The 11,553-nt window shown below is 27.8% G+C and overlaps 1 protein-coding gene and 1 non-coding gene across 2 annotated transcripts in view; one reads left to right on the top strand and one right to left on the bottom strand.

The window, feature by feature from the left end:
• LOC125878027 (tetraspanin-19) overlaps window positions 1-11,553 on the bottom strand; it is a 367,072-nt gene that overhangs the window by 226,659 nt on the left and 128,860 nt on the right. The window lies entirely within an intron of this gene.
• On the top strand, window positions 1,053-1,199 carry LOC125878068 (small nucleolar RNA snoR135). The gene has a single exon (XR_007447690.1). It is a non-coding gene; the product is annotated as a small nucleolar RNA snoR135 (small nucleolar RNA).

The raw sequence follows: 11,553 nt of genomic DNA, 5'->3' as shown, positions 1-11,553 counted from the left end.
AGGTATATGTGAGTCATTTGTATATAAGTAGGGGTATATATAAGCCACTTTTATAACGAGGGGTATATCAACTCTAAATGACAAAGTTAAGGGGCATATCAGACCCTTTACCCTTTATATAATTATAAGTGTATACGACGAAAATATATGTATTTGTATAGACAGTTTTCTCTCGCTTTATACAAACACAAACACAAACACAATTTATACATTTGTGTTTGTATAAAGTGAAAGAGGCGAGGGAGATTTGGAAGAGTGACGAGCGAGATTCTCTAGGGAGAGAGGCGAACGAAAAGATATGTATATATACAGTTTTCTCTAGCTTTATACAAACACAAACATAATTTATACATTTGTGTTTGTATAAAGTGGGAGAGGCGAAAGACATACTGGCGAGCAAGATCAGGAGAGTGGCGAGCGAGAAATTTGGGGAGAGAGAGACGAAAGACAAAGTGTTTGCTACGGATTAGAATTAAATGAAATTGTGGTTATAGTATTTAATTTTAATTAATAGTTTGGTATTTTATACAATTTTTCCTATATTGAATTATCACAAGTTGAATTTCGAAAATTATAACAATTTCATGTCCAATTGATTTCAATAATAATGAGAAGAATCTTCTTTAGATAACCTCCTTGAGGAACTTTTGACATTTGATAGAATTTTGGAAAATAGTAAAAATTAGATCAAGGTGTGGGAAAGCTGGCGGAGATCTATATTCGACAATGTATGGATTAGTGAATCAATTTAAGATTAAGATTCCTTCAAGTTTTAGGTCAAATTTGAGTTTAAATGGATAAAGCCCAACTATCAAGTTGTATGTCAAATTAGAGTTTAAATGGGTAAAGCCCAATTATAAGGGTAATTTAGTAATATTGTACCATTGTTGAAACCCTAATTCGTCCTATATAATGACGCTTCACCCTCTCCCTTTTAATCCCACAGTGAGTTCGCCTCTTTAAAACCAGCAATAATCTTAGCTTAATTTTCTAGGATTTGATTTTTCTTCTAGCATTATATGAACAATTTTGTTTATGTTTTTAAAAATAAGCAAGCAGGGATTGTGTGTATCGGCTTTGTGCTATTATTAATGCGCTTTGCACGAAAGTGTTCTCTGCAAAATTATTTTTTGGGGAAGATGGGCAGTTGTGTTTCATCTCTTTACTGGAAATTTTCAACAATCATTTTCCCCACATTTTTGTTTTAAATTATTAGTATTTTCATATCTCTCTTCATTTTATTTAAATCTGAAATTTTACATCAAATTTGTAATTTTGGGTTTTGCCTTCGAAGAATTCATGTTTTACTGAATGATTAAAACATAAATCAATTGAGTCGTTCAGGTTTTCATATTTTTGAGGTTGTTTTCGAAAATTTATTTGGTCACAAAGTTTACATCAACTTTAAGAATTGAATATGAATTCAAAGTAATAAAATGCATATTCAAAAACACAATTTCAAATTTTAATAATCACATCTTCTTAAGTTCATATGTCAACTCGATCGTTTGGCCCATCATTACTGGATTGAGTTGGACCATTCCATTTTTTCCGTTGATAAATAGATATAATCTGATTTATGATTATAAATAGTAAATTTATTAGGTTAATTATTGTATTCTTATCAAGTGTTAATTCAAAAATGGATAAATAATTAATTATAGAAGACTAATAATTTGTCTAAATTGAAATTCTTAGTACTTGCTCTATCCAATATTGTTCATGTTGATTTGACACATTTCTTAAAACACAATAAATAGTATTAATATTTTTGTAATATAAAAATGAATTATTTTTAGTAGTAGTGTTAAAATATTGTATTATTTCTCTTAATTTATATTGGATTTTAACACTTTGATAAAAAAAAATCAATTTTATATGAGGCGGAATGTTCATACAAATTATATCGTTCTTGTTGATACATGGATGCAATGTGTCAACTCTATTAATCTGAGAGGAAGAGAAAAATTTAATATATAGACGTTGATTCAATAAAAAAATGAATCAACAATTAGTAATCACCTAAAAAATGAATAAAAATCATTCAAGCTAAACTTTAATACGATTTCATATTAATATAAAAAACATAGAGGTAATAAGAATTATACAAAAAAAATTTCTGATATAAATTATAGTATTTCCCCCCTTCATACATAGATCCAATTGACCTGTTTTCATCGATCAGTAATCACCTTAGACCCTAATTAAAATTATAAATTTTAAGAATCCCATAGTGTAAGAGCGAAATTATCTTCTATTTCTACTCTTTTTCTAATTACATAAATTTCATATTTTTTTAGACATTCTGAATACATAACTAAGGATCTGGTTACATTACTGTTGATACATTATATATCCGTGGTGCTTATAAAAGGAAAATAAAATTGAAAATCAAATTAAAATGTCATAATATCCATTTGTTGTACTAATTAAGGAAAAAAACTGAAAATCAAATTAAGATTTCATAAATTGTGTTATTCCATTCTAGACTACTATCAACAATTCAGTTATATAGCGTAAAGGAACCAAAAAATTTAAAATTCAAATTTCTTCTCCCTTTTCATTGAAGAACCATTCAAATTATGAAGCAACTCTCATGTCAAAGAATTTGACAGAGAGTCGAACAATGATTCTGACCGACCTTTGCCTGAGAGTGCAAAAAGTGGTAGTAAGGGTCTTTTCGATTCCACCCTAGAAATTGCTACTTGTGAAAAAATTGATATTACGTTTGCCAGGTAACATAGTTCAAATTTTCTTTGCTACATATTTATTTTGGAGCAACTGAAGACATCAATTAATTCAAAAGTTTTTTTGATTGAGTGGATACTAAGTGCTAATCATTGTGAGAGTTGTATCTCTTTGCGGTTTCTTCATACTCCATTGACAAATTTGCGATTGCGACTTTTCAATGTTATATGCATCTTTTCAATGAAGAATGCGTAACAATTTTGTTTTTAATTAAGAAATAAGTAAATAACTTGTTATAGGCTATTATATTGAGATCTCAACAACATGTATTAATTGATTCTTCTCTCTTAAGGAACTTCTTACTGTCTATTGTCATATTTATTGTATCAATTTGTTAATGTGTATATGATACATGTAGTAAAGTGTGTACAAGAAGATGTATTAGATACTTATTGCATTAATTTAATATTAAAATTAGTGATTAATGTATCTTGTTTTTTTTTGCGGCTCACTGTACTATATTTTTGAATGATACATGAGACATTAGCTGCTTTGTACTGAATTATCATGTAATGTATCGCTAACTTTTAAATGTTTGCAGGTTATTGCATCTTCTGATTTTTTTCAGTGTATGAAGGTAGACGAATATACATTGTTTGACTTGAGAAAAAAATATGTAATTTTGGGATATTTCAACTTGACGAGATGCCTTGTGCGTACACAATTGCTATTTGAAAGAGCAAGAATGTTACCTATCTATATCCCTACTGCTCTGATTACTACAAACCAGATGCATTAGCAAACACATGAAGTTTCATGGTTCCCATGCCGGATAAGAAAGATTGGTTAGTTCCAGAATTTATTTTGAAAGAAATTGTGTTGCCACCTCGATACAAAAGGATGCGTGGACGATTAAGGAATCAAAGGGAAAAAAATCAGATGAAAAGCTAACAATACAGACAAAGTGTTGTGGACGTTGTGGACAAGAAGGTCACGATAAGCGAACTTATATTTCCCAAAGATGGTTGAAACAAACTTTTTAAGAATGCATTGATGTTTCAGTTTGATAATTTTCAATTTATAGGTTTTTCATTGATACAATAATCTACACTACAACATACTGTTAGCTTATGAACTTTTGATACAATAAATTGAAATGTTACTATTCAAAATGAAATTTTGTTCAACTTTGTGTACAGTTCTGATTGATAATAATTTGTTCACATTGTTAAATCACATTGTTAAAATATAAAATTTTGTGAATCTGATACAACATGTTATGTTTTAGATACACTATTTATATAATGTATGATTTTGTTTTTGATAATAATGTATCTGAAACAACATGATTGTGAAAAATTGTGTTTACTGTAATAAAGTGCAGTTATATATCACAGTAAAAAGAAAGCATTATTATGTATCTGATTCATTGTGTTATGAATTTGATACATGTTTTTAGGAATTTCGAAGCAAATCACATCTTGTCTTTTTCTTTTTCCAATTTGCAAAAATCTTTTCAAATTTATGTCATCCGAATACATCACATTCATCCAGATAAATAACAGTTGATACATTAGATAACTTGACATTTAGATTAAAAAGGAAATTAAACGTAAAGTTAATTGTCAGTTCCCCAAATCACACAAATCAATTTGATGTCAATCTCTCTCAAATCGTAACAACTTCAAACAATTCAAATTTCAAATTTTCTTCTCTCAAATCTCTCCCAAATCGTAACAGATTCAAAAAAGCCGAAAACAGTAGCTATGTATCGGATACATTTAGTATAAATTAAAATTTATGTATCAAGCCTAAAAAGTTAGTGCATGATACATTACTATTATCTTATTTTGTTTGAAAATACTGTGTTTTAGAAAAGATACATTATACATGTTATTATTCTCAATAACATTTTTTTCGTGTGATACATAACATAATGGTGAGCTGATACAAACGAATATTGTTATAAAAATATTAGTGTTTATGTATCAACAATGATATTTGATAATGTCTACATATATATGACCCTCTAGTTGAATAAGTTTGAGCGTATATATCTGATAGTAAAAGATAATAAAATTTGTAATAATTATGTACCAAGTACATAACTATGAACAAGATATATCTAATTTGCATTTCAATAAATTAAAGTTATGTATCAAAACTAATATTTAAACAAGTGCATGATGAAATTGCAATGTATCATATTGTTAAAACGAAGACATCATACATTAATTTAAGAAACAAAAATAACTAGATACATTAAAAATCTGAACCCATATGTATAAAAAAAAAATGAACAAAAAAAATTGAAAAAAACCCAATACTCTAATCTGCTGAAAGCAAAAATAAATGATAAAGAAATCATTCTACACTTTCTCCTTTTCTTTGTATCAACTCCCACAATTTTTTTTCCACTTTCAACAACGGCGTCACCCATATATCTCGACCTAAAGCCCTTACCGGAGCCACCAACAACTCCACCTTCTCCCCCTTTTTTAGGTGTTTTTGCACAATCGATTTTGAAGTCGAAGATGAATCTTTCCTCAACTAATTGGGTAATCAATATTAGGTAAGGTTAACTGGGTACTCTCACTACTAAAAGAAGGAGCATCATCTCTTATGTATCATGAGATAAAAATTATTTAAAAAAAATTAGAAGAAAAAACAATGAACGATAATACGAAGATGCAGAAACACTATTTTTGAAACTATATCCCCAAAATCCTAAAAGAGAATGAAAATTTGAAACTAAAAGAAGACACATAAATAATATACATGCATTGTTTGCATATTGCTTAATAATAGATCTCATGATCCATTTTTCAGTAAGAATCATGAGAAACTATTCATTAGAGATGAGAGAACACGTTAAAGAATAAAATTTTGTCATTGAGCTTGATGCGGCAGAGAAGAGAAATATACATATTGAGTAGCTTGAATTTGATTGACGGGAGAGAGAATCCTTTTTAAAATTAAATTGATATGAAAATTATAACTAATAAGCATGTGGAGTGAAATTAGGGAGAGATTAAATGAGTTAAAAAAGGAATGGGTAAACTTGATTTTGGGTGGAGATATTTATGTATCCGAAAAATTGAAAAACTGGGAGAAATAAGGGATTTATGTAATATTTTAAAAAGGTAGGGAATAATGGAAAATAAGAAAATAAAAGATGTGTATATATGTAATTTATCCTAATTAAAAAGAATTTGGGCTTACTTTTTCAATTCATATCTATGAGCGAGGATTACTCTATCTCTTGCTTGCTTTGATCGGACTCGACAACTTAGGCAATAATGATGGGTCGCTAACAAGGCTCCTAAGAAATATCAAATATCAAGAATTATAAGTGTAAATAAGAGTAATTTAAGCCTAACTTTAAATACTTTCTCCGTTTAAAAAAAAATGACCTCCTTTCCTTTTTAGTGTGTTTCAAAAAGAATGATCTCTTTCTTTTTTTAGTAACATTTTAATTTCAGTTTTCCATGTGGCATGTTTAAAGCCATAAGATTGAAGGGTAATTTAGTACATTTGACATAACTTTAATTTAGGACCACAAGATTCAAAAGTCTTCTTTATTTTCTAAATTTCGTGTCAAGTCAAATTAGGTCACTCTTTTTGAAACAGAGAAAATAGTAGATAAATAAAAGTGAACAAAATTTTTTTATGTAACACTTTATCCTTGCATTGGTTTAACATCTGAAGTTGTTATATTGCTATGGGTCTATTAGACCTTTTAATGCTCTCAACAAAATTGAATGCGCAAAACGACTTTAGGTTACACTATCATAATAAATGCTTTTATCTGAAAATATGGAGTTTGTTGATTTTAATATGACTTTACATTGTGTCGACCAAATATTTTTGACATTTAATTTTTTTTGACAATAAATGACTCTTTGGTGGCCTGTTTTCTGGCCATAGGATCTTTTTTTAAAATTTGGTATGTAAATGAATGAATAGATAAATATTGTGGGAGGTGGAGTTTGAGTGCTTGTGGGGGTGGTGGGGATGGAAGTTATAGGAGCGAATGTGAAGATGATGTGTGTTGGATAATGAGAAAGACACCGTCAATGTAGTATGACTTGTGTATAATTTTTTTTCTCTATTTCTAGTAATTAGGTAAATCATTATTCTTGTTTTTTGAAAAAAAAAATATATTTTAACCAATCAAACATAAAAAAATTTAAAAATATTCTCCGACATACAAAATACACACTTTCGTTTTTATCTAAATCATTCTTTTTTGGCATTACAAATCCTCAAATCATAACTCCTCATCATCTCGCGATTCTTTATTTGTGTCCACACTTCTTGGTGGAATTCTCTAATGTAACTTTTGTATTTTTAGAATGATATAAATCTTAATTAAAGAAACCTAAAAAAAGAATCATGTTAACTTTTGATGTCTATCGACAATGATGAATGTCGTCCTAATTCTTTTTGTATACTCATCAATGTTCATTTTCTTCTTATATGATTATACTCGTCATTTAAGGGTCGTTTGGTGTTAGGGATAAGAGTAAATAGTCTTGAAATAAAAAAATAGTTCTAGGATAAAATTTTATTGTCTTGTTTGGTTGTCATGTTTGAGATAACTTATCCCACCATTTATACCATAGTGATGGGATAGGTTATCCCCATATACATGGTAGGATAAATTATATCAAGATAACTAATCTCAAGATAATTAATCCTGGATTAATTTGTTCCTAACCAAACGACCCTTAGAAATGTAGGGGATAATCATTCCTTTTTTCATTAATATGACATATTAGAAATGACTCGATAGAGTAGGTACCTTAAAGTCAAATCATAATAAGAAACTTTAAACTAAACTTACATGTTCCTAATCATTTGAATTCAATTCATCAAGCAACTTGAGATGCAATAATAATTTTTAACCAATAATATAGCCAATTATTTATTTATTTTTTCTTGGGACATTGTTCATTTTAGGTAGATTTTACCATTTTTTCACACTTAGGCAATTTCCTAACATTAGTCTAGAAGGAATATACGCTTTTGAAAAATAATCGAAGAATACATCAATTAAAATACTATATTATTAATCTACTACGCGAATTATTTACATTTTATTTCATGTATATCTTAACAAAATTTCTGACTTCGGCACTATTTTCATGGATTTAATAGTTCTTTATATTTTGAATTCTACCTTCGATCCGTTACGTATCCATTTAAAACGTATTATTTTATCTAATCCGTTATAAGAAAAGTCAATTCAAAGATACATTATGTAGTGTTTTTAAAGAGAGCAATACCTAATTAAGCATACTAATGCAGCAAGAAAGGTTGCTTTAATTGAACAAATAATTTAGAAAGCAAGTTTCTATCACTAATTATGTGCAATGAAAGTGATATTTGCTATTATAAATATTTATTTAGCAAATATACAAGACCAAGTCATTCACTCATATGATGTAACCTTTTATTTAACTATACTTTTCCCCATATAAAAGATATCGTTTAATAAACCTAAATCAATAGTCGAACCCGGGTGACCATATCGATGACTCGGAAAATCAATTCCCCTCAATGCCTTTGTGTCAAATCTGTCTCTGCGGTTTGTATTTTCTATGTGATTTGCAGGCTATTACATTGTGGAGTGAGGTGATTTATTTAGAATGCACAAAGTTCTTACCTGAAGGGCAGATGTTATGACAGAGGTTATATCGATTGTAATTTTTTATCTTTTATTTTTTAAAAAAACTAAATCAATAGTCCTTTTATACTCCCTCTGTCCCTAATTACTTGTCAACTTTTGAATTAACACACTTATTAAGAAAACAATGATGACATAGTGAATTTATCATTTTACCCTTATTAATTATGAAATTGATGTATTAAGAACTTAAGATTTTCAAGAAGTTATACCTTTTTCAAATAAATTAATTGAGGGTATAATAGGTAAAATATTTTAATCCTTTTGAACAAGTAATTAGGGATGGAAGAGTATTTGATTAGTCTAGATTCTAAGTGGTAGTATTAAAAATCTGCCTGCATTTTTCTTCTCCATATTATTATATTTACCAAAATTTGAGTTTCTTGTCAAAAGTCCATCCACTTGACTCTATATTTTGGAAATTATCTCCTTCATTCTTTGTTCTTATCGATTTTATTGTTGTATTAATTTAAATAATATAATAATAATAATAATAAAAAAAAAATTGAATGCGACACCTTTGTCTTATTTTCATTAGTCAACCATTAATTAGTCAATCTTCTTCTACTATACAAGAAGAATAATCAATCAAAATCTTAAAGAAAATTTAATTTAGCGTCTAATATCAGTACTATTGACTTTGAAGTTTGAGGATTGACTAAATCGCATTTTAGTGGTAATTAAAATTTTCTTTTTTCATTTCGCGTTTTGTACTAGTATTGACTTTGAACTAATCCAAATTCATATCGAAAAAAATCACATTATAGTGGTAAACTGGTAATAAAATAACTCATTTTTTATTTAGCGTCTAATACTAATATTCATTTTGAACTATTTCAAATTCATACTGAAAAAACCACATTTTAGTGGTAATAATTTTTTACTTTTTTCATTTAGCGTTCAATACTATATTGATTTTGAACTTTGAAGGTTGGTTAATCAAAAGTGATTCTGTTCGTAAGATTTTATAAAATTCTCATCTTTAAGGGTGTGTATGGTATTATAAAAAATAAATGATTTTCCTACTTATTTCTATTTATAAATCATTTGTTCAAATTCTATAAAATATTTATCTAAAAATTATAATTAAATTATTTTGAGATAATATTTTATACGACAAGAGGTTTGAGCAATGGGGTGGGGGTGGAGGGTGGAGTATTTAGGTTGATGGGGAGCCAACAATTACATATCATTTATAAAACTTGTTTTTCTATCGAAAAAAGTCTAACTCTCAAATGACTTATTCATACACTTTTTTTAGTTAATTAATCACTTTCGACGGGGGATTAGAATAATAATTACTAGCTAAAAGATTTTAATTCGGCCACAATCAATATATACTAATTTTTTAATGCAACAAGCTGCTGTTCATGCATAAATATGATTAGTGGATATTCTCCTCTTATATTAATTTATTTAAAATAGTCCATCTAATATAATAAATAAATTAGAATTTCCCCTATAAAACACAAAAGTCAAAGAATCTTGTTAGGAGTTGGAATCCTTAATTAAAATCAATAAGATCAGATCGACTTAATTAATTATGTACGTAAGTATTGTTATTAAACTGATTTTGTACAAGGTGCCAGATTTGAAACAACTTAATATTTAATTAATAATTTAAATGATCATTTGGACTATTAATTATTGGCTAAGAGAATGAATGTGATCAAACAACCATATTAGACTGTTATTTATTCTTTAATCAAACAAGCTATGTTCACGTATCAATATTAATTATTAAATATATTATTGTTTATTAAAATTAATATTTCGCGTCAAAGGAAAAAGCCCAATGAATTTCCAAAGATAAATTTAGCTTTTTTACAAAAAAATTAAGAAATAACCTAAATAGTCGTTCAACTAATCTCTTAACAAAAATAACCAACAAATATATAATATATACAATTCATAAGGGGAAAAAAGGAAAAGAAACTACCAACAAGAGTTGTGATGAAGCGATAAATATATATTTTTTTAACTAAAGTTATTTAAATCTAAAATTCAAATCTGATGAAGCGACATGTATCGCCTAGCTATTATTCTAAAAAGAAAAAATAAATCTCATATATCAAAAGTCAAAGAAGCTTCTTTTCAATCACTACCTAATTAATTGTCTACAGAATGTCATCAAGAAAACCCTATAAGAGTGAGACCAAGTCTTTAATACAATTTTTAACCAAAACAAAAATAATGAACAAAGTCTTCCATACAAAGAGTGATATCAATAAAACCAACTAAATATATATTTTGAGGTCTAAAAACTATCATACCTTATAAGAGTCGGCAGGGCAGAGTATACAAGAATAGTATTGAATAAATTATTTTAGTAATATTAAAATTAGTTTTTACTTATTACTTAATTTGGTGTATTAATTATAATGACAATTTTTTCTAACTATACTTATTCATGTATTAGTAGTCCTTATATTGCTAATATCATACTCCCTCCGTCCCTTTTTAGTTGTCCACTTTAGAAATGACACACAGATTAAGGCAACAATGATTAGCACAGTGAAGTTACAATTTTACCCTTATGACAACTGTTCACTTCAAAATTACAACCACTTATTTGAATTCAAGTGAAATAAATTGGAGGGAAACAACATACACTTTTACAATTTTCAAGAAGTGTAAATAAGGGTATAATAGGAAAAAATTTGTTGTCCTTTCTTGATTTGTCAAAATGGACAACTAAATAGGGACAACTAAAAAAGGAAATATGGACAAGTAAATAGGGACGGAGGGAGTACTATGTAATAATTATACACCCTATAACATCGAATAGGATGTATAACAGTATTATAATTATTATAAATAGACATGTTTGGGTACGAAGGAAATTGTATTTGATCGAAAATCTTACCAAATAAAAGATTTAAATAATATTATAACTAATTCATGTATTACATTTTCTAATACATTCTACCAAACAACCTCTAAGAATATGCTCGGTACAACAAAAAGATATTTATATCGGTGAAAGTTTTATCTACAAAATTAAAGTGTAAGCTCGATTATACTGTTCAATTTTATTTTTCTTCCTTCTTTACTCCATATTTTTTAAGGAAAAAAAAGTCTAATTTTTATTTCCTTCTCCAGTTTTGGACCATTTGACTATTTTTCCACTTTAATCAAATTTAATGTTTTTTTACCTTTCTTCTCTTAGGTACAAA

This window comes from Solanum stenotomum, chromosome 9 (assembly GCF_019186545.1).
Source record: "Solanum stenotomum isolate F172 chromosome 9, ASM1918654v1, whole genome shotgun sequence".
Lineage (NCBI taxonomy): Eukaryota > Viridiplantae > Streptophyta > Magnoliopsida > Solanales > Solanaceae > Solanum > Solanum stenotomum.
The sequence above is the reverse complement of the archived record's forward strand: the minus strand, read 5'-3'. Positions and strand labels throughout refer to the sequence as shown.